Genomic DNA, 19,741 nt, shown 5'->3' with positions numbered 1-19,741 from the left:
TCAAGACACTTTGGAATGGCTGTCAGTCTTAAAGAATGTCTGTATGAGAAATTTCATTTCTCCTGAGACCTGCTCTGGATGACCTCATCCCCTAAGAGGATCTACATGAGCTGCGACCAATTGCTAGGGTGGAACGTGGATAATTTCCATCTGAAATCATTGGGGGAAGGGACTAGTATTTGAGGTAAATTGAGGAGAGTACCAAGGGCAGGAGGTTTTGCCCTGCTTCCTGTTACAGATCTACCTATAGTGAAATCGACTCTGTGGATCCAACATGGATGATACCCAGAAGCTCTTCCAAATAGGTCTAAAAGCTTAGTGGAGAGAGTGGAATGCCTAGGGACCATCTGTGATAGAGTGGAGGAAGATTTTGCAATGGAGGCTGAGAGTGACTACCCAAGCGAAACCAAAAGGAAGATATGGAAGAGACACAATGGTCTATGGCATCACTGAGAGCGAAGGAAAGATCATTTCAGCCAGGCACAGTTGTGGATCCCTCACTAGGTTGAAACACACCAAACCAAAGTTGAACTCAAACACCAATTCCATTCCCAGAAGCCAGTAGAGGGACAAAGGGACATCACTCCAAAGACCAGGAAAGCTTGTGAGACCCCAAAACCTCTCCCCATCATTAGGATGAGTGAGCCAAACACTTCCCCAGTCGACTCCAATGACATTTTTGAAGAGGAGTTGATGCTAGAGCAGAAATAATAATATTAATGAGAACTTAACAACACCAGGTACCACTCTTAAGTACTTATGTTAATTCATTTAATTCTCCCAAAAACCTTTGAGGGATTTTTTTTTTTGTCTTCTTAGGGTGACACTCACGGCACATGGAGGTTCCCAGGCTAGGGGCTGAATAGGAGCTGTAGTTGTCGGCCTAAGCCACAGCCACAGCAATGCCAGATCTCAGCTGCATCTACAACTTACACCACAGCTCTTGGAATCACCAGATCCTTAATCCTACTGAGGGAGGCCAGGGATTGAACCTGTTTCCTCATGGATGCTAGTCAGATTTATTTCCTTTGAGCCATGACAGGAACTCCTCTTTGAGGGATTTCATTATATTACATATTATTCTTATTTGACATACATAGAAATTGAGACAGAGAAAGAGCAAATAATTTGCCTGAGGTCACACAGTTGTGGCAGAAACTGTGATTCAAAAGAGGCTATCTGGCTCTATGGTGCTCACTCATAGCCATTCTATGATGGTGTCTCTCTTTAAAAAAGAAGAAATCCTTGCCCCATGAAAATTTACAAGATGCTATAGGAAGTAAAGCATTTGTACAAAAATGAGTAACCAGGAAGTGGTGTAACCTGACTCTTCCCAGTAGACCAACTGAGCTGCCATTTTGAAGAAGAGTTAGGAAAGAAGTACAGAAATAATGATAATGATAAATATATTGAAACTTTTCTCCATGCCAGACATTGTTCTAAACACTGTAGATGTATCAACTCTTTAACTCCTCTACATAACCCTTTGATATAGACCAGCACTGTCTAACAGAACTTATGTTAGAAATGTTCTAATCTTTCTTCTCCAACACAGCAGTCGCTAGCCCTATATCTTCTGTTGAGCCCTTGAAATGTGGCTAGTGCAACTGAAGAAATAAATTGTTACCCTCATTTAATTTTAATTACTTTTTTTTGTCTTTTTAGCACCACACCCATGACCCTATGGAAATTCCCAAGGTCTATTCAACAGCCACAGCAATGCGGGATCCAAGCCTCATCTGTGTCCTACACTACAGCTCATGTCAATGCTACATCCTAGACCATGGCTCATGGCAGTGCTTAATCCAATGCTGAGTGAGGCCAGGAATTGAACCCGTGTCCTCATGGATACTAGTTGGGATCGTTACCACTGAGGCACAATGGGAACTCCTAATTACACTTTATCCTGAATAGTCATGTGCGGCTAGTGGCTACTGAATTGGACAGCAGAGCAGTAGATACTTTTTTCTAGTTTACACGTGAGGAAACTCAGGCAGAACAGCTACGTAATTTGTCCAAAGTCACAGAGCTACTCAGTGGTAAAATCACTATTTATTTTTATTTTGTTTATATTTTGTTTTATGATTTTTATTTTTTTCCATTATAGTTGGTTTACAGTGTTCTGACAATTTCTACTGTACAGAAAAGTACACACACACATATATATATATATATATATATACATTGTTTTCCTCACATTATCCTCCATCATGTTCCATCATAAGTGACTAGACACAGTTCCCTGTGCTATACAGCAGGATCTCATTGCTTATCCACTCCGAATGCAATAGTTTTCATCTATTAACCCCAAACTCCCAATCCATCCCACTCTCTCCCCACTCCCTTGGCAACCACAAGTCTGTTCTCCAAGTCCATGAGTTTCTTTTCTGTGGAAAGGTTCATTTGTGCCATATATTAGATTCCAGATAAAAGTGATATCATAGTGTATTTGGCTTTCTCTTTATGACTTACTTCATTTAGTATGAGAGTCTCTAATTCCATCCACGTTGCTGCAAATAGCATTATTTTGTTCTTTTTTATGGCTGAGTAGTATTCAATTCCATTTAAACCCAGACGATCTGACTCTGGAGCATGTACTTTTTAACTCTAACATTTCTATGACAAATTCTGAGCAATTATCTCAGAACACTGAGCATTATCTAAAGGTACTGTTTAAAAGATGGGATGGAATATTTTATTTTTCTTGTCCCTAAACAGCTGGGCCCAAATTGAAAACTATCAAAATAAAGACACTCATTTTCTTTTTAGTTTCTCAACTGCACTGTATACTTTCCAGTAAATATTATGTGTTTTAAACAGTGTGGCCAAGGCTGTCCCATCTTCCCTGGTTGCACTTGTATGCCCTGGATCCAGAGGGTTCCCTGATTATTGTTACCCCAAAAGTCTAAACCAAGAAGGCCATAATCAAGGCTGCCAGGATGGCAGCTCACAGGTGCAAGGACCCTGGGATTGAGAAGAGGGATGAGGGTGAGGGGTCACTGTGAGTAATAACAGTATAATAGAGTGCCAGGAAACTATAAAGCAGAGCTTGAAGCCCAGAGACAGATACAAATTTGGAGCATCAAATTGGAAGAATTTTCTTAAACCAGAGGCATATCCTAAAATCGGCAAAATGCTCAGAATAGATACAGCAGACCACAACATTAAAGCCTGTTTGGCCCCCACTGACATCTTTTTTTTTGGGGGGGGGGGTAAATTAAATTTTATTTATTTTTTTATTTTGTTTTAACTCAATGAATTTTATTACATTTATAGTTGTACAACAATCATCGCAACCCAATTTTACATCATTTCCATCCCACTGACATCTTGAATGACTTTAAGAAAAGGTCACCTCTCCATGGTTGGATGTCATCTGTAACCCAGCGACAATAAAAGCCTTCCCCTCCTTCTAAAGTCAGTGACTTGTTTGTAAAGTGCTCTCAGCTACCTGTGAAGGAAGTACCAGAACGTACCAGGAAGTATTCTTATTGGAATTAGGCACTCTCGTTATAGTTTCTCAGATGCTTTAATTCGTGCACAAAGAGAATAGAATTTGTCCAGTTTTTCTCTGAATTCAACTCCTTGTGTCTCACTCTGGGCTCAGGATGGCAAGGCTGAGAGGTCAGTTTCTCTGGGTTCCATCTTGAAAATGGTTTTTGCTGGGAACTCAATCAGGGATCTTTGTCTGAGGGAACAGTTGGGCTTGATATAAAGCTGCTTTCTCTTTGGAATAAAAGTTCATACTCAATTTTTGAGAAAGGGAAAACAATAAGAACACCATGGAAGCCAAGGACTTTTAAGGGTAAGTTTTATCAAAGCAAAAGCAAGTCTACCCACTAAAGTGCTCCTGTAGGACGAAAGATGGTTAAAGATTTATTATGAAGATCAAAAACCTGGGGAAAATTGTGTGCCAAGGGGGAGAATTTTGCAATTGAAAATGTGTGTGTGTGAGGGTGTGTGTGACATTTGTGAAATTTCACAAAATGTTTCCGCTTTGCCAGGCAGCGTTCACAAAGCCAAACCTTGGAGCTCTGCACAGCACCTAGGCCAAAAGCAATCAGCAGCCTGAGCCCACACAACAGCACATTAGCAAATATGCCAGCTTCCCTCACATCACACAGTCAAAGAAATGAAAATCGCAATGCTGAATTGCACAACTCCTAGAACATGAGAAAAAAACAAAACTGAAAAAAGGAAATAATTTAAAGGGCAAGTGATTATTAACAATGGTACATGCTTGAAAGATGAGCTTCCATTTTTGCAATATAAAACACAGGTGAATTGAGTTTCTGAACTTGTTATCAATATCATTAACCACCCAAAGGAAGTCAAGATCTGCTCTGTGACCTACCTTCATTGTCTTATAGGAACACTTAACATGAGCCCAGGTCATCCATGCTGATGAACGTCTTAGAGCAGAGTCAGCAAACATTTTCTGTAAAAAGCCAGAGAGTAAATATTTTAGACTTTGGGAGCCATGCAATCTTTCTTGTAAATACTCAACTCTACATATGTGTTATGAAAGTAACCATGGACAGCACAGAGATGAATGAACACAGCCACTGCAATAAAACTTTATTTACAACAAAATATGTGGCCAGCCTTAGTTTGCCAACCTCTGTCCCAAGAAATCTGAAATGGGAAATGGATTCGATTTAGATACTAACACAAGAATAACTGTATGTATAATTGGGGGAAATATATATTTATTTCTTCTAATTCTATGCAATTCTAATCTAGTCTAGATTTATCTAATCAAACTCTATTTAACATTTTAATATAGGACCCAGAATACAGAATAAAGATTATAAGTTCTCTAGTAAATGTATGCTTTCATGTCACTATCCAGTTTAAATGTTTCCTCTGCAAAGGAAACTACTTTCAGCAAATTCAGTTACTTGATGAGCTCTCTTCCTTCCACAGACATTCATTTATAGATCAGTTTTACCTTCTCTAATTCCTGTAGCCTAATATTGTGCCTAAAATACAGTAGCTAGACAACTAAATAAATGTTTGCACTGCTTTTCATACTTTCACTCGAAAAATAATCAAAATTGAAATCCTAAAACACAGTGGAGAAATATCTTGAAAGTTTAGAATGAAAAAAATTGAGAGCTTCAATTCCTAAGCCTAATACTCAGTAAAGCCAGTTATAGATAATCCAGGACTCAGAAAATGTACCACCCAAAAAGCCTTTTTAAAATTTACTCAAGGGTACGTTCCAGAAAAATTAAAAACAAATCCAAGGAGGAAAAAGACATGAGACTCAAGAGACTTATGACTAAGTTAAGGATAGCACAAAACTTTCAACCAGATCAAAAGAATTATTTATCATGGTGCTTTTAAGCTTCATCCATTTATCAAGAAATAATTCTTATAAAACAGAGGCAAGATTTTTTAAAAAGCCAAACACAAGGCTGGAACAATATTTCTCTCAACACAGAGGAGGCACTTGAGTAGAAAAGAAGCGAGAAGCCAAGGATCACAGTCCTATCTAGTTTAAGGAGGAGGTGAGAGGCACTAACTAATGTCAGAAATCGATAAAAGGAAACTCGTTCAAGTGTATTATTAAAAGTAAACATAACCTCTAGATGATGGTGTTCGTATAAATAATCTTCAAACCAGTAAACAAACAAACAAACAAACAAGCAAAATAATGGTAAAGAAAGCTCAATCACTCCAGGAAAGGGTAAAACCTAATTTACATAAAAATAGGACACCAACCAGGATGTCAGAGTGAGACCAACTGTTTCCATTTTCCTAGTAAATGGCAACAGATAAATTTCCCAATTCAAAGACAGAGAATTTCAGATTAGGTTTTTCTTTAAGCGAAATTCAGATATGCCTAGAACAAAATGATTCAAAGAGATCAAATACAAAGGGATGGACAAAGATACAGTAGGCAAATACTAATACTACAAAGCAGGAGTAGCAACATTTTAGTCAAGGCAAGAAGCAGTAAATGAGACAAAGACAGCTAAATCCATAAAGAAAATAAAAATTGAGTTCATCTGACATTCAGCTATCAAACTGTATTTTTTAAAAATCTGTTTGAAACACAAAAAGCAATTGACAAATTTAATACTGTAATAGAAAACTTGATACTTCTGTCTCAAAACTGATAGAAAAAAAAATCACACCAAAAAGAGAATTTGAATAGCACAATTAACATGCTCAATTTAGTAAATATATGGAAAACTTTGTAACAAAGGAGAATAAACATCCTTTTCAAATATCCATGGAACATTTCTAACACTGATGCACTGATGATATATTCAACCACAAAAAATCTCTCAGAAGATTTTTTAACAGTAAAAGAAATCACACAAACCATATCCCACAGCTATGATGCAATAAAACTAAACATTAACAACAAAAAAACAAAAAATTAAAGTCTATCCACTGGAAATTTTTAAATGTTTTCTAATTAGTCTTAGATTAAAAAGAAATTCATGATTTATTACAGACTATTTATAAAGTAATAATACTGAAAGCGCCACACATCAAAATTTAGGGGCCTTTGAAATCTCACGAAAGCAAGAAAGGACTGAAACTAAGTGAACTAAAGCACTCATTTTAGAAGCTAAATAAAGAACAAATTGAGCCTTCCCACAAAAAAAAGGGGGGGATAAAAACCAGATGTGGGTATATAAATAGAGATAGAAATATAAAATAGAAAAGAAAATAATTAGTTTACTTGGTCAATAAAAGCACGGAATTGTTACTTGAAGAGTGAGTAACAAATAATATGACCAGGATGAAAGGAAAACAAAAAGAACAGCAGAAATAAAGAGGGACCTAGCTATAAGTGTAATAAATTTTAAAACCTTAAGATAACACTGCACAAGATTCATGCAATTATACCTGAAAACGTAGATGAAACAGATGATTTTCTAAAACAGTATGAATGCTCAAAATTGAGTCAAGGAGTTCCCTGGTGGCTCAGTGGTTTGGGAATCCAGTGTTGTCACTGCTATGGCTCTGATTTCTGCTGTGGTGCAAGTTTGATCCCCGGCCTGGGGACTTCTGCATGCTGCAGGTGCAGCCAAAAAAAAAAATTGAGTCGAGAGAGGTTTAAAAAAAACCTAACTAAACTAATAATCACAAAATAAATAAAAAATGTAGTCAAAGATCAATCCCTTTCTGGTTCTATATTACTGATACTTCAAAAAATAAATATTTTCTATCATTTAATATATTTCACAGCAAAAAAAAAAAAAAAAATCAAAGCATATCACAAGGTGAGCAAAACTCCCATATCAAAATCAGGGAAGAAAACTGCATCAGTCTAACTCATGAATATAAATGCAAAAATTCTAAATAGCATATTACTAAATTGAATCTAGTGAGGTATTAAAATATAAAACAAAGTATACCATGGAAGATTTATCCTAGGATCATGAGGGTAATTCAAAATTAAGAAAATAAGAATGAAATATAGCACATTAATAAATTAAAGGTAAATAATTAGTATCTTAATCTATGCTGATAAATTATACACTAAAGTTCAATATTTTTTTCCAAATGTAGAAAAACACCTCCTTAATTTGATGAAGGCCATCAATCAGAAACCTATAGTTATCATTATACTTGATGGTAAACATGACACACACTGCTGTTCAAGAATAAAACAGAATTCCCATTGTGGCTCAGCGAGTTAAGGAAAAAATGTTGTCTGCGAGGATACAAGTTTGATCCCTGGCCTGGCTCAGTGGGCTAATGATCCAGCATTGCCATAAGCTGTGGTGTAGGTTGCAGATTAGACTTGGATCTAGTGTTGCTATGGCTGTGCCTTAGGCCACAGCTGCAGCTCTGATTCGACTGCTGTCCCTGGAACTTCCATATGTTGCAGGTACGGCTGCAAAAAGAACACCAGAAAAAAGTATAAAACAAAAATGCCTTCCATGACTACTATCACAGAATACTATGCACTTGGCACCAGGAAAACAATAGAGCAATAAACAATATAAATAATGGAAATGAAAAGATAAAATTTCATTATTTCTGGACAATATGATAATCTAACATATCTAAAAAACCCAGTGGAATAATATTAAAACAAGAAAGTTCATTAGATTTTTAGATAAAACATCAAAATTCAAAAATAATCTGTTTTCAACAGCAACAATAACCAATAAGAAAATGTAATTGCAAAAAACTCCATTGAAAGACCAATAAAATTAAAAAAAAAAAACTAATAAGAACTGATAAAACAAAATAAAACTAATATGAAATATGTAAGACATTGAAAAAAATTATAAGATTTTATTCAGGGCCATAAAAAATGTGACTAAAAAGGGGATTAGCTGGAGTTCCTGTCATGGTTCATCAGTAAGGAACCTGACTAATATCCATGAAGATGTGGGTTCAATCCCTGGCCTCGCTCAGTGAGTTAAGGATCTGGTGTTGCCATGAGCTGTGGTGGAGGTCGCAGCTGTGTCTTGGATCCCCACATTGCTGTGGCTGTGGTGTAGGGCTGCAGCTGCAGCTTTCATTTGACCCCTGGCATGGGAACCTCCATATGCTGCATGTTCGGCCCTAAAAAAGTGGGGGCAAAAAAAAAAGCTACAAGATGGAGTTCTCTTCATGGCTCATCGGTTAAGAAACCCGACTACGATCCATGAAGATTCAGGGTTCCATCCCTGGCTCAGTGGGTTAAGGATCCGGCGTTGCTGTGAGCTGTGGTGGAGGTCAAAGACACAGCTCGAATTCTGAGTTGCTGTGGCTGTGGTGTAGGCTGGCAGCTGCAGCTCCAACTGGACCCCTACCCTGGGAACTTCCATATTCCATGAACGTAGCCCTAAAAAGCAAAAAAAAAAAAAAAAACAAAACAAAAAAAAAGCTACAAGAGTCAAACAGTGTGGTGGTATTGGGAGAGGTAAAAATAATCAACATAATAAAACTGAATGTTCAGTTTTAACACTGGTATTATGGAAGTGTGTGTGATTGAGATCATTTTTAAATCGATAGGAACATGATAGGCTATACAGTAGTTTGTGGCAACTTAAAAATTAGAATAGTTTGTGGTTTTCCATGTAAAAAACCAGAATTAGGCCTTTATGTCACATAATACATAAAAATGAAGTCCAAATTAAAGATATTGTATATGTATGAATATATACACATACACATATAGATGCCTATATACACTAGAAACTATAGTGATTATCTTATGATATCAAGATACATTAGCATATATATGTTAGATTATCAGACGTTATTAAATAATTTAAAATATTATTAACAACTTTTTTGGCAAAATTGTGGGGAAATAGGCACTCATATCCTATTGATGCCACATTATCACGACATCGAAAGAAATACAGCAGTAATTTTTTTTTTTTTTTTTACTTTTTTAGGGCTGTATTCATGGCATATGGAAGTTCCCAGGCTAGGGGTTGAATCAGAGCTATAGCTGCTGGCCTACACCATAGCCACAGTAACTTGAGATCTGAGCCAAGTCTGCAACCTACACCACAACACATGGCAGCTCGGATCCTTAACCCATCAAACAAGGCCAGGGATTGAACCCACATCCTCATGGATACTAGTCCGATTCGTTTACATAGCTGAGCCACAAAGGAACTCCCAATTTTTAGAGTTAAAAATGTAATACCTCTGTGCAGCCATCTCATTTAGGATCCAACAGAAATAGGAATATGAATAAGTAAAAAAGGGTACTGTCGACCCTCTGTGTGGTTGGGTTCTGTATTCAGGGATTCAACCAACCAGAAAACGAAATTTTTTTTTTTAATTTCATAATGTTCCAAAAAGCCAAACTTGAATTTCTTGTTGATGGCAACTATTTACATAGCATTTACATTACATTAGGTATTATAAGTAACCTAGAGATTACTTAAGATAATATGAAGGGTGTAAGTTATATGCAAATTATATGCCCCATTTTACACAAGGGACTTGAACACCCATAGACTTTGGTGCCTGAGAAGATCCTACAGCCAATCCCCCACAGATACCCAGAGGCGACTCTATTAGTACTTGAAGCTATATGTACACAAGTGTTCACCGTAGCACTGTTTGCAGCAGCAAAAAGCTAAAAACAATAGGAATGTTGATCAAAAGATGAGAGGAATGGTTTGGCTAAATAACAGTACATTCATCCTGCAGAATATCACATGGCCAATTTTGAAAATTACAAGGTCAATCCAAATGAGTTAAACTCCAAGAGCATTCACCACAAGAGAAAAAAAATTTCAGAGTGACACATTATTTGGGGGAAGAGTGGAAAGTAAAACTCCACTCATGAATCTACAGTTTCTACAGAATCTATAGCTGATGTTACATCAGCAAAGTGCAGGCTTGATTTTAGAGGGGGGGAAAGATTGTTTTACTGTAGATACTTCCATACTATTTAAATGGCTACTGTCAGCTGTGTTTTTATACACTGAACAACTAATCTTACAAGTACCAAAAACACAAGGGAGTGGGCAGTGGAAATGCCCAGCAAATTACATAAATATCTTCATAGGTGTTGGGTTCTGCCTGTTGGAGATTGCTGGGAGAGTGGGAGAAACAACATGGATCTCTGGGAGACTCACTGGGCTCAAGTACCCTAGTCTACTACTTCGTCAGCCTCTAGTCTGGTGCCTTGAAGAAGCATTCTTTTTCTTGCATGGTGATGGGCCAGCACCTGGCATTTGAAGATCATCCCCTTCAAATGAATTTCTTAAACCCTCTTTAACTCTTGGCCCTTAATACTGTGTTTATTGCCCTGACACTTTTTTTCCCCAGATTTTCTCAACCTCAGCACTACTGACATTTTTTTTTGGGGGGAGGCTGTGCCTGCAGCATGTTCCCAGGTCAGGGATCGAACTTTTGCCACAGCAGTGACAACCTGCTGAGACACCAGGGAACTTCCAACTACTTTTTTTTTTTTTCAGTCTTATACGGAAAAGCGGACTTTTCAGACCTGACATATGGAAGCTCCCAGGCCAGGGGTCAAACTGGAGCTGCAGCTGCTGGCCTACACCACAGTCATAACAAAATTGCATCCGAGCTGCATCTGCTACCTATATCACAGTTCTCGGCAACACTGGATTCTTTAACCCACTGAGCGGGGCCAGGGATTGAACCTGCATCTTCATGGATACTAGTTGCATTTGTTTCTGCTGAGCCACAAGGAGAACTCCTGACCATTGACATTTTAACAAGCGAGTTCTTTGTTGTGAAGCGCTGTCCTGTGCACTGCAGGATATTTAGCAGTTCCCCTTGACTCTCCCTGAGATGCCAGTCGCACCCTCTCTCCAATCTGCAACAACCAAACCACATTGCCAAGTGTCCCCTGGGAGGAAGAGGGAGCAAAATTGCCCCAGGTGAGAGCTACAGAGCCCAATCAGCAGGACCAGAGATGTCGACCAGGTAAACCAGGGGTTCTAGTAAACAGACTTGCATTCAACTATTTCATCTATTAAGAATTAAGCGTGGGGGTTCAGGAGCTTGGGGTAATCAGATACAACTTGGAATGGATTTACAAGGAGATCCTGCTGAGCAGCATTGAGAACTATGCCTAGACACTTATACTGCAACAGAACAAAGGGTGAGAAAAAAAATGTATACATGTAAGTGTAACTTGGTCCCCATGCTATACAATGGAAAAAAAAATTATTAAAAAAAGAGAATTAGGCTATTGAGTCCCTATACACACAAAAAGTCACGTAACATGTAAAAGCGTTCTGTATTCTTTTTATTCCATCATTTCACATCTTATCTTTAAAAATAAAATCTTTAAATAGAGGTAAACCACATTATTTGTATTAAAAGCGAAAGAAGAAACCCATCATTCTCTTAGATGCCACCAATCTGCTATGAGCACACAAGAAGAGCTTCCTGTCCTCGGTCAAATCTTCAGGAATCATAGAAGAATTTGGAAGATAAAGTCCTAGCAGTTGTGACTTACAACATATAACAACACAGAGAACAGAGAGAGAGAGAGTCACACACATTTTTAAAAGGCCCTTTGAGTTTCAGAATTTTAAAAAGATTTTTTTTTTAAATCACAAAGCAGAGTGTGTCTTTTCTAGACAGTGGTACATGTTCCAGGTTCAGCACCTCCTCCAAAAAGTGAAGACAAGGGGTTTATTTATTTCTTAAAGCCACTGCCATGTATTTGTGAAAAACAGAGTCAGGAGCTATGAACTTTACGGGACTATGGACCAAAAGTGAGGGGGTAGTGGAAGGGTAACATTTTGAAGTGGAGAGTGATAAGGTCGCTCAGACTTACGGGAAGTCACAAGTTGTTTTTAAGCCCCAAATGGCAGCTGTTTTGGTTTTAAAGGTTTATTGAAAGTGGACATTATTTACACCATGTTCATACAAAAATACAAGCAGTGTTTCCCCAGCACCTGTGGCAGATGTTGAAGGGGAAAAACTGAGCTCACATAGCCTCAAGAATCATAAACATGCCAACCCTTCCCCAAATAATACCTCACTTTATGGCAAATCCAGCCTCCCATTTCGTGCTGGATCTCTTATCATGATTTGAACTTTGATGAACTGCTTTTAGCCCACCTTTTGGCTATGAAACTGTCAGGTCTTATGAACTTAAATTGGTTCCATCCTGGTCAGTGCTCCAGTGGACAAACTCCAAAGAAAATCACAGTGTTGTCTTATAAAGCACTGACTCAGAAAGAGGTGTGTGAACCTTTGAACTGTTCAGAACCCAAATTTCTGGCTTCTGGAAGAAAATTTTCAAAAGCAGAGCTGCAGGTGATCCTGTCTGGGCAAATAACTTGCTTCAAGGGAACGTTCTGTAAGTATATTCTTAAGGAGTTTCACGATAACTGGTGGACTCTTGAACTCTTGATGTTTGTAATCTGTCAGTGCCTGTATTTTGGTTCCTGGCATAAAACAATGATTCACTTGTTGAATTCTTTGCTCTCTCATTTTAGATATCCTCTTCTTTTCATTCCCTTAAATGAAGATGGTCTTGGTCTTATCAGTTCCTTTAGCTGATTTTGCTCTGGTGAATGGAAGTCAAGTCTGGGAGGAGGAGTTCCATGGGTTTGTCCCTTACGGTCTGCAGGAGGAGGGGGGCTGAGTAGGGTGGCTTGGCCAAGCTGAAGTGGTCAATACATTGGAAGGCCATTTCTCCTAGGCAATGGAACTCACAGGGTGAAAGTACCAAGGGGTCATTATGTGGTCCAGGAAACCCTTCTGGTGTGATATAACATGACATGACATACACAACATAATATCAACCTGATAATATCATGATGCATATATTGATGTTATAATGGAATCTTCGGTGGTAAGAAATAGCCACACGCCCTTCAAGGTGCATCAAAGCAACCTACAGAGTCTTTATGCTCCCTCAGCTTACCAGGGAATCCTGGTGGCGTCAAAGATGGCATATTAGTTGAAGATGAAGGACCCACAGTCCTCTTCCAGGCTCTATTCTGAAATCAAATCCCGCTCCCTAGACTTCCCTCCTCAGAATCCTTCATTCTCAACGGGCTCACATCTGGAGAAAGGGAACATTTCCTTTGTTCACATTATAAGAAGCAAATTTTCTTGCACTGCAAACTGGTAGTTTAACTCCAGCCCATCTTGGATACATCTCAGATTGCGACTCAGGGAACCCTCAGCTTCAACAAGAGATTAACATGGAAAGGATTTTAGAATCAGCTTATACATAAGGCAGCTAGAGGAGAAAGGGCCAACTTCACAAGCTAATTGGTGTTGGAGCCAAGACTAGCATTCACATCACCTGGCTCCAGAACTTTTAATAACTGCACCTTATCTAGAGGATGCTCATTGAGAAAACACAATTTTCAATACAACTTTTCCAACTTCAGACATGTGAAGGCAGATAAGGAATGGTTTATGCACTATTCTCATTATTTTAAAGTTTTAGTGCACTTGCTATGAACATCTTTCTAAACAATTGTTTCTCCTCTAATTTAAGATTTATCACTTAGGATTATTTCCTTCTTGCAGCCTTGGGGACTATTATTCCCTCTGTTTGTTTGTGGTGGAAGGTGAAGAGGGAGGACTCAGCCTGGTGATCGCCCTCTCAAAAGTCTACTTTACCACGACTCACACTTGAAAGAAGAACATCTGTAGATTCAAATTGTATGTAGTGGACAGTTATCTCTAGCTAATTTAAAAATATTTGTCTTGCTTCGTTCTAAAGAAGTATCAATAACAAAATCAAAGAAAGGAAATAACTAAGACCCTCACTAGAGTTTGATAATCACTAAAAAGGAAAATGCATATTTGGATCCCTAATAGCTTGAAGTAGGCAAGAAAACCAGCCAAGAATTGTTTTCAAAAGGCAGCTGGTAGGTGAGAAAAAGGTGCCCTTAGCAAAGCAAAGATAAAGCTCTACAAGTCCTCAATCTCACTAAGAAAATGGTTGGACTTTCCCCTCACATTTTCCCCCATTTTCTCTTCAAAGCTGCCCCTGGTAGTCTTTGGAACCTGATTTTGCCATATATGTAATTGCCCAGGGAAGGAATGTAGATACACCACCCTGCGCCCCTCTCCCCAGACGGTCCTGATCCTCCCAGTTCAAATTAGTAACATACAACTAATCCTCTACCATGGTATAATGGCCCTCAGTAACCAGATTGCTCACTTCCTTTTTTGGGTCTTGCTTTAAACTTCTCACCTAATTCCATCAGGTTTGCTGGAGGGGAAGTCAGAGGCAGAGCCCTTTGCCACTGAAGAGCAAGAACCAATGGGTGCCATTTGTGTTCAGCCCTTCCATCTCTCTTCTTTTTCATGTCCTTCTCAAAGGAGGTGGCAGGTGTACCTCAGAAGGCCTTTGAGACCATGGAGAGAAGAAGGCACTGATGGATCTCTCTGATCCATCACATATACTTCCATCAGCTGATCTGTATTCACTTCCAACCATTTCCATCAGTTGCTCTGAATTCTCTTTCTGACAGACCCCCAGGTTAAACTGCAAACCATAAGGAATTGCTACCTGAAGGAGAGGACAAAGCTACAGGGGGAAAAAAAAAAAAAAGGAGGTCCATAGCCTTCCTAGGCCACAGAAATACCAAGTAAATTACACCCCATGAATTATTTACAGTATTTCTCTTTGCTAAATCTAAGCAAACATTCCACTTGTATCAAATCTACTCCAGGAGTTTTAACTGTTTATTGTAAAATCAAGGGCACAATAGCTCTTTCATGAAACATTAAGCTATATCTTTAGCACTAACAAATATCACACATATATTATGAATGCTTCCTTATAATAAAGCTAAACATTCAAGGCATGAGACTTTAAGCTCTGTATTCCAAATCATTATGAACAAGATGTTTCCTCTTAGGCAATTTATTCTGGTGATGTGGAATCTCTGAATAAATAGTGACGCTAGTATTTTTAATAGCTGTTTCCCACCACATATTGCAAAGGAAACATTAACAAGGGCTGAATTCATAACTCAGCATTGTACATGTCCCAGATTTCACAACATTTATGGTGAACTATAAATTATTTTATATGCGAATGTTCTGCCACTTGGCTAATTTCACTTGGCTACATGTTCCTCATCTTATCATTTTGAACAGAGACAATATCCTGTCTATGAAACATCCTCGAGAACGATAGGATATTCTAATAGAACCACTTCAGAAGATGGGATGGCACATGTCTGCAGTAATTTTACCAAGCTTTTCGTCTTCCTTTGATAAAATGTGTTTCTGAGATAACAGTGACAATAAGGCTCTAGTAAATATTCATTTCCCCCTTCTTCCCTTTCCAGTCCCTTTGATCTGCTTGGCTTCCAATCCAGCAATAACCCATCCTTGTTTCATGCTTTTCTTCAAATATTTATTAATATTATGGAGTATTTGTTCTTCTGGTTAAAAGAGTGATTATCTTTTTTTGATAGTCTGGTCTCAACAAAGTCCTCTGACAAGGGAGAGCATTAGATTTAACAATTCTTCTTTAAACGGTGGAAAGAAATTGGACTTTATAAATCTCTATATGTATGGAGTCCTAAACTGGAAGGATAACTTTTTTCAAAATGAATGCCTATAGCACATTTTTTTGGCCACACCCTTGGCATATGGATGTTCCAGGGATCAAATTTGGGCCACAGCTATGACCTGTGTCACAGCTGCAGCAACACCAGATCTTTATCCCACCACGCTGGGCAGGGGATCAAACCCACACCTCCAAAGTGACCCAAGCAGCTGCAGTCAGATGCTTAACCCACTGTGTCACAGTAGGAACTCCACTATAGTACGTTTTTGCCCTCACGAAATGTCTATTACTTTTCTATTTATGGAGCATCACTAATCACAGCATGTCATTTTTGGAGGGCACAGTAGAGACTGTCAGGGTCCAGTGTGTCTTGGCCAGAGAAAGCTCTTTAAAACACACATACTAAGTTTCTTGCCCTTGAACCCAAGGTTAGTAGTGTGTGTATGTGTGTGTGCGCGCACCTATGAGGTAAGTGTGGAGAGGAGACCAGATATCTATTTTTTCAGTTCCAGAAAATATTTTTTAAAATCTAGTCCTTAGGAATGCCTTTCTGAGCAAGTCACAAAACTCAGGAACATGGGGGAAATATATCATTGGCCCTCATAAAAATTAGCAATTCTAAGTACCAGGCGCTAATCGATTGTGCCACCAGAGTTTCAAAAATTAGCAATTAATACAAACGAAAGACATCATAATCAAAGCCAAAAGAAAAAAAAAAAAAGATAAACTGGGGAAATGCTTGCCAAAGATATATCACATAATAGATAAAGACATCTTAGGAATCAATAAGAAAGTGAATTTCCACCCGAACTTACTCATAGAAACTCTACATTAAAACAATAAAATAATGTTGTTACATATCTAATTGGCACAGACTAGGAAGATTGGTAGTTCCCCTTTACGTAGTCTCTTTCATTGCAATGTGTGTTGGTGCTACCACTTTGGAGGATAATTCCCAACATTTATAAAAAAGCATGGCCAGACTAAAGCATCCCTCCCATTCCTATCTAACAAGTGAGCAATACGAACCCTTCAAGTTAAAAAAAAATGTATCACAACAAAGAGCTGAGGAAAGGAGTAACAACTTTGTACCATAATCACTCATCACCATTCTTCTAATGCTCAGAACTCAAACTGTGGAAAAAGGTCAAAAGACAAAATTTTTTTAAAATCTCATGAATATTCCCTAGTTTAGAGAGGAGCATACTGAAAAGCTGGGTAAGCAGGATGGGGAAATGGTGGAAACAAAAACCCATGGTAACAAGGGCTCCCTGCAGAATTTCAGTAATGGAAAGACAGGCACCATCTCTAGTAAGTAGAGTGAAGTGGGGTGTTTGAATATAGTAAAAGACATTTAAAACTCCATGTGGAAAAATACAAAGTCAAAGGAAGAAAATTTAATAATAACATGAATTAATTGCAACAAGAGCTGGGGGAAAAGATAGAAAAACATACAAAATGAAAAGTAAAGGGAGTGTACAGAGTTGGGGAAATAAATCGAGACCCAAAAGATAGCATTACTGATTTAATGGAAATGTTAGAAATAGCAAGAGAAAAATCTACATGCCTGAAAATAAAATTGCTGGCAGGAAAACACTGAAAACAAACTGCAGATGAAACAGGGATTAGAGAGAAGATAGTAGATATGAAGAATAGAAAAAAAAATGAGTCAACATAAGATAATTAATGTTGAACTACAAAGTATTTACAAACGAAAGAGAAAAGTACTATAAATTAAAACGTAAGAAAAATTTCCTTGGCATGAAGGAAGAAGTAACCCTGAAGATTCTGAATATACTGTCATATTCCAAGAAAATGTGAAGGAAGAAAAATTACATCAACATTTACTCAGGAGTTCCTGTCGTGGCTCAGCAGAAATGAATCTGACTAGTATTCATGAGGATGCAGGTTCGATTCCTGGCCTCGCTCAGTAGGTTAAGGATCTGGTGCTGCCGTGAGCTGTGGTGAAGATCGCAGACCCAGCTCAGATTTGGTGTTGCTGTGGCTATCGCCAGCAGCTATAGCTCTGATTGGACCCCTAGCCTGGAAAACTCCATATGCTACAGGTATAGCCCAAAAAAGACCAAAAAAAAAAAAAAAAAAAAAAAAAAGACCTACTCAGATTAAACTTTTAAGTTTTAATATGAAAAAAAAAATCTTTAGGCATCTACATAGCAAAAGCCAAAAGCAAGCTATTTTCAAGGTGAAAAGTTAAGGGAAATCAGACAACTTCCACTATATCTCTCTAACTGTAAAAGACTGTAATGACCAGAAAATTCTGAGTGAAAATGGGACCCGACAATAGTCTACTTGGCCACTTTGTCTCTTGTCAATAAAAACTCACTCATGTTCTCAAGCATTCAAGCACCTAAAAGAAGTAGTCATTTGACTCTTCCTTGAAAAAAAAAATAATGTCAATTAAATCCAGGTAATCAAGAAATAAATCAAAATAGAAAAGTCAAAAATAGAAAAGCTATGATTCTAAAATATATACAGTGAGTCCCAAACCCATTAAATACAAAAATATGACAGAAATTGAGGTAATGATTATTATAAAACTAGACTATAAAATTTATAGACCTTAACAAAATTTTTTTTAATTAATAAATTCTGGAGGTGGGTGCCTCTTAGGAGGCAAAGTGGAATACTGTGTAAGAGTAGATTCCATCCTCAATATTTTTTGAATATTCCTTTGAAATTTTAGAGAGAACTTTTATATACTAATGTCTCTTGTAATGAAACATATTTTGAGATCCCTTTAGTTTTACTTCAGTTTATTTTTATTCAGTTAAGATACAAATAAAAATTAAACCTAATATGTTTTTAAAATTAGCAGATATGTCATGGTCCTTTTTAATGAAATTTTATTTATCCAGCTCTCTTTTTACATCAGCATTAATAGACGTCTGTTACTGTAATTTCTAAATGCTTGTGAATTACAGTAACTTTTGTGAAAAATGGTAATTTCTAAATGCTTGTGAATTACAGTAACTTTTGCTTTCTTCTTTTTACTGTTGTTAATTGCTTGAAGTTTTATAAATTTGTATACATTTTTTCAAAAGAGGTTACCATGTTTTAAAAAAATCAGTTGTGCATTATCCTAAAATAATTTTTAAATTAATTTAGACCAGTGGTTTTATTTCTAAAAGTCCATGCTATGTATCTCTTTGCCTATATATACTTGTAATATCTTATACACAAGTATGTTCATTGTGACAAAAAAGTCTTATCAATAGAAAACTGATTAATTAATTATGGCATATCCATACAAAAATATGCCATATGGTGACAGAGAAAAATCTCTAAGATGTATGCCATTTCAGAAAATTTGACAGTATATTCCCATTTGAGTTAAAAAGAAAATAAAAGTTGCATATCACACATATATGCCTATACACCTGGATGTATAGGCAGAGAAAATATGTCAATATGCTCAAAATCTCTTAATAGCAGCTGCATAAAAGAAGAGCTAGAAGACTGGAAGGGTAGAATTATTCTTTGTGTGTTTCCTTTTGTATCATTTATATATTTTTTCATTACATTCATTTATTACTTTTTTTAAAAAAAGCTTTCTTTGGTGATTTTGTTGTTCAACCTCATTATTTTATGTAGGAAAAAGCCAGGTCTAGGGATCAACAGGTAAGTAACTTGATCAAGTTCACATAACTAATTTGAAATTATAATTTAGGAGTTCCCGTTGTGGCTCAGCAGAAACAAACCCAACTAGTATCCATGAAATGCGGGTTTGATCCCTGGCCCCACTCAGTGGGTTAAGAATCT

At 37.4% G+C, this 19,741-nt stretch overlaps 1 long non-coding RNA gene across 5 annotated transcripts in view; it reads right to left on the bottom strand.

The window, feature by feature from the left end:
* The window catches only part of LOC146406306 (uncharacterized), a 419,026-nt gene that overhangs the window by 234,630 nt on the left and 164,655 nt on the right, over positions 1–19,741 (bottom strand). For all 5 annotated transcript variants that reach the window (XR_014809188.1, XR_014809194.1, XR_014809196.1 and 2 more), the window contains one exon: positions 4,355–4,438. This is a non-coding gene — a long non-coding RNA (uncharacterized LOC146406306). The remainder of the gene's footprint in view (positions 1–4,354; positions 4,439–19,741) is intronic.

Source organism: Sus scrofa, chromosome 1 (genome assembly GCF_054392235.1).
Source record: "Sus scrofa isolate SSC_HxYL_T2T_F1_AM1 chromosome 1, Sscrofa_HxYL_maternal_Yorkshire_Landrace_v2.0, whole genome shotgun sequence".
NCBI classification, from domain to species: Eukaryota; Metazoa; Chordata; class Mammalia; order Artiodactyla; family Suidae; genus Sus; species Sus scrofa.
The sequence above is the reverse complement of the archived record's forward strand: the minus strand, read 5'-3'. Positions and strand labels throughout refer to the sequence as shown.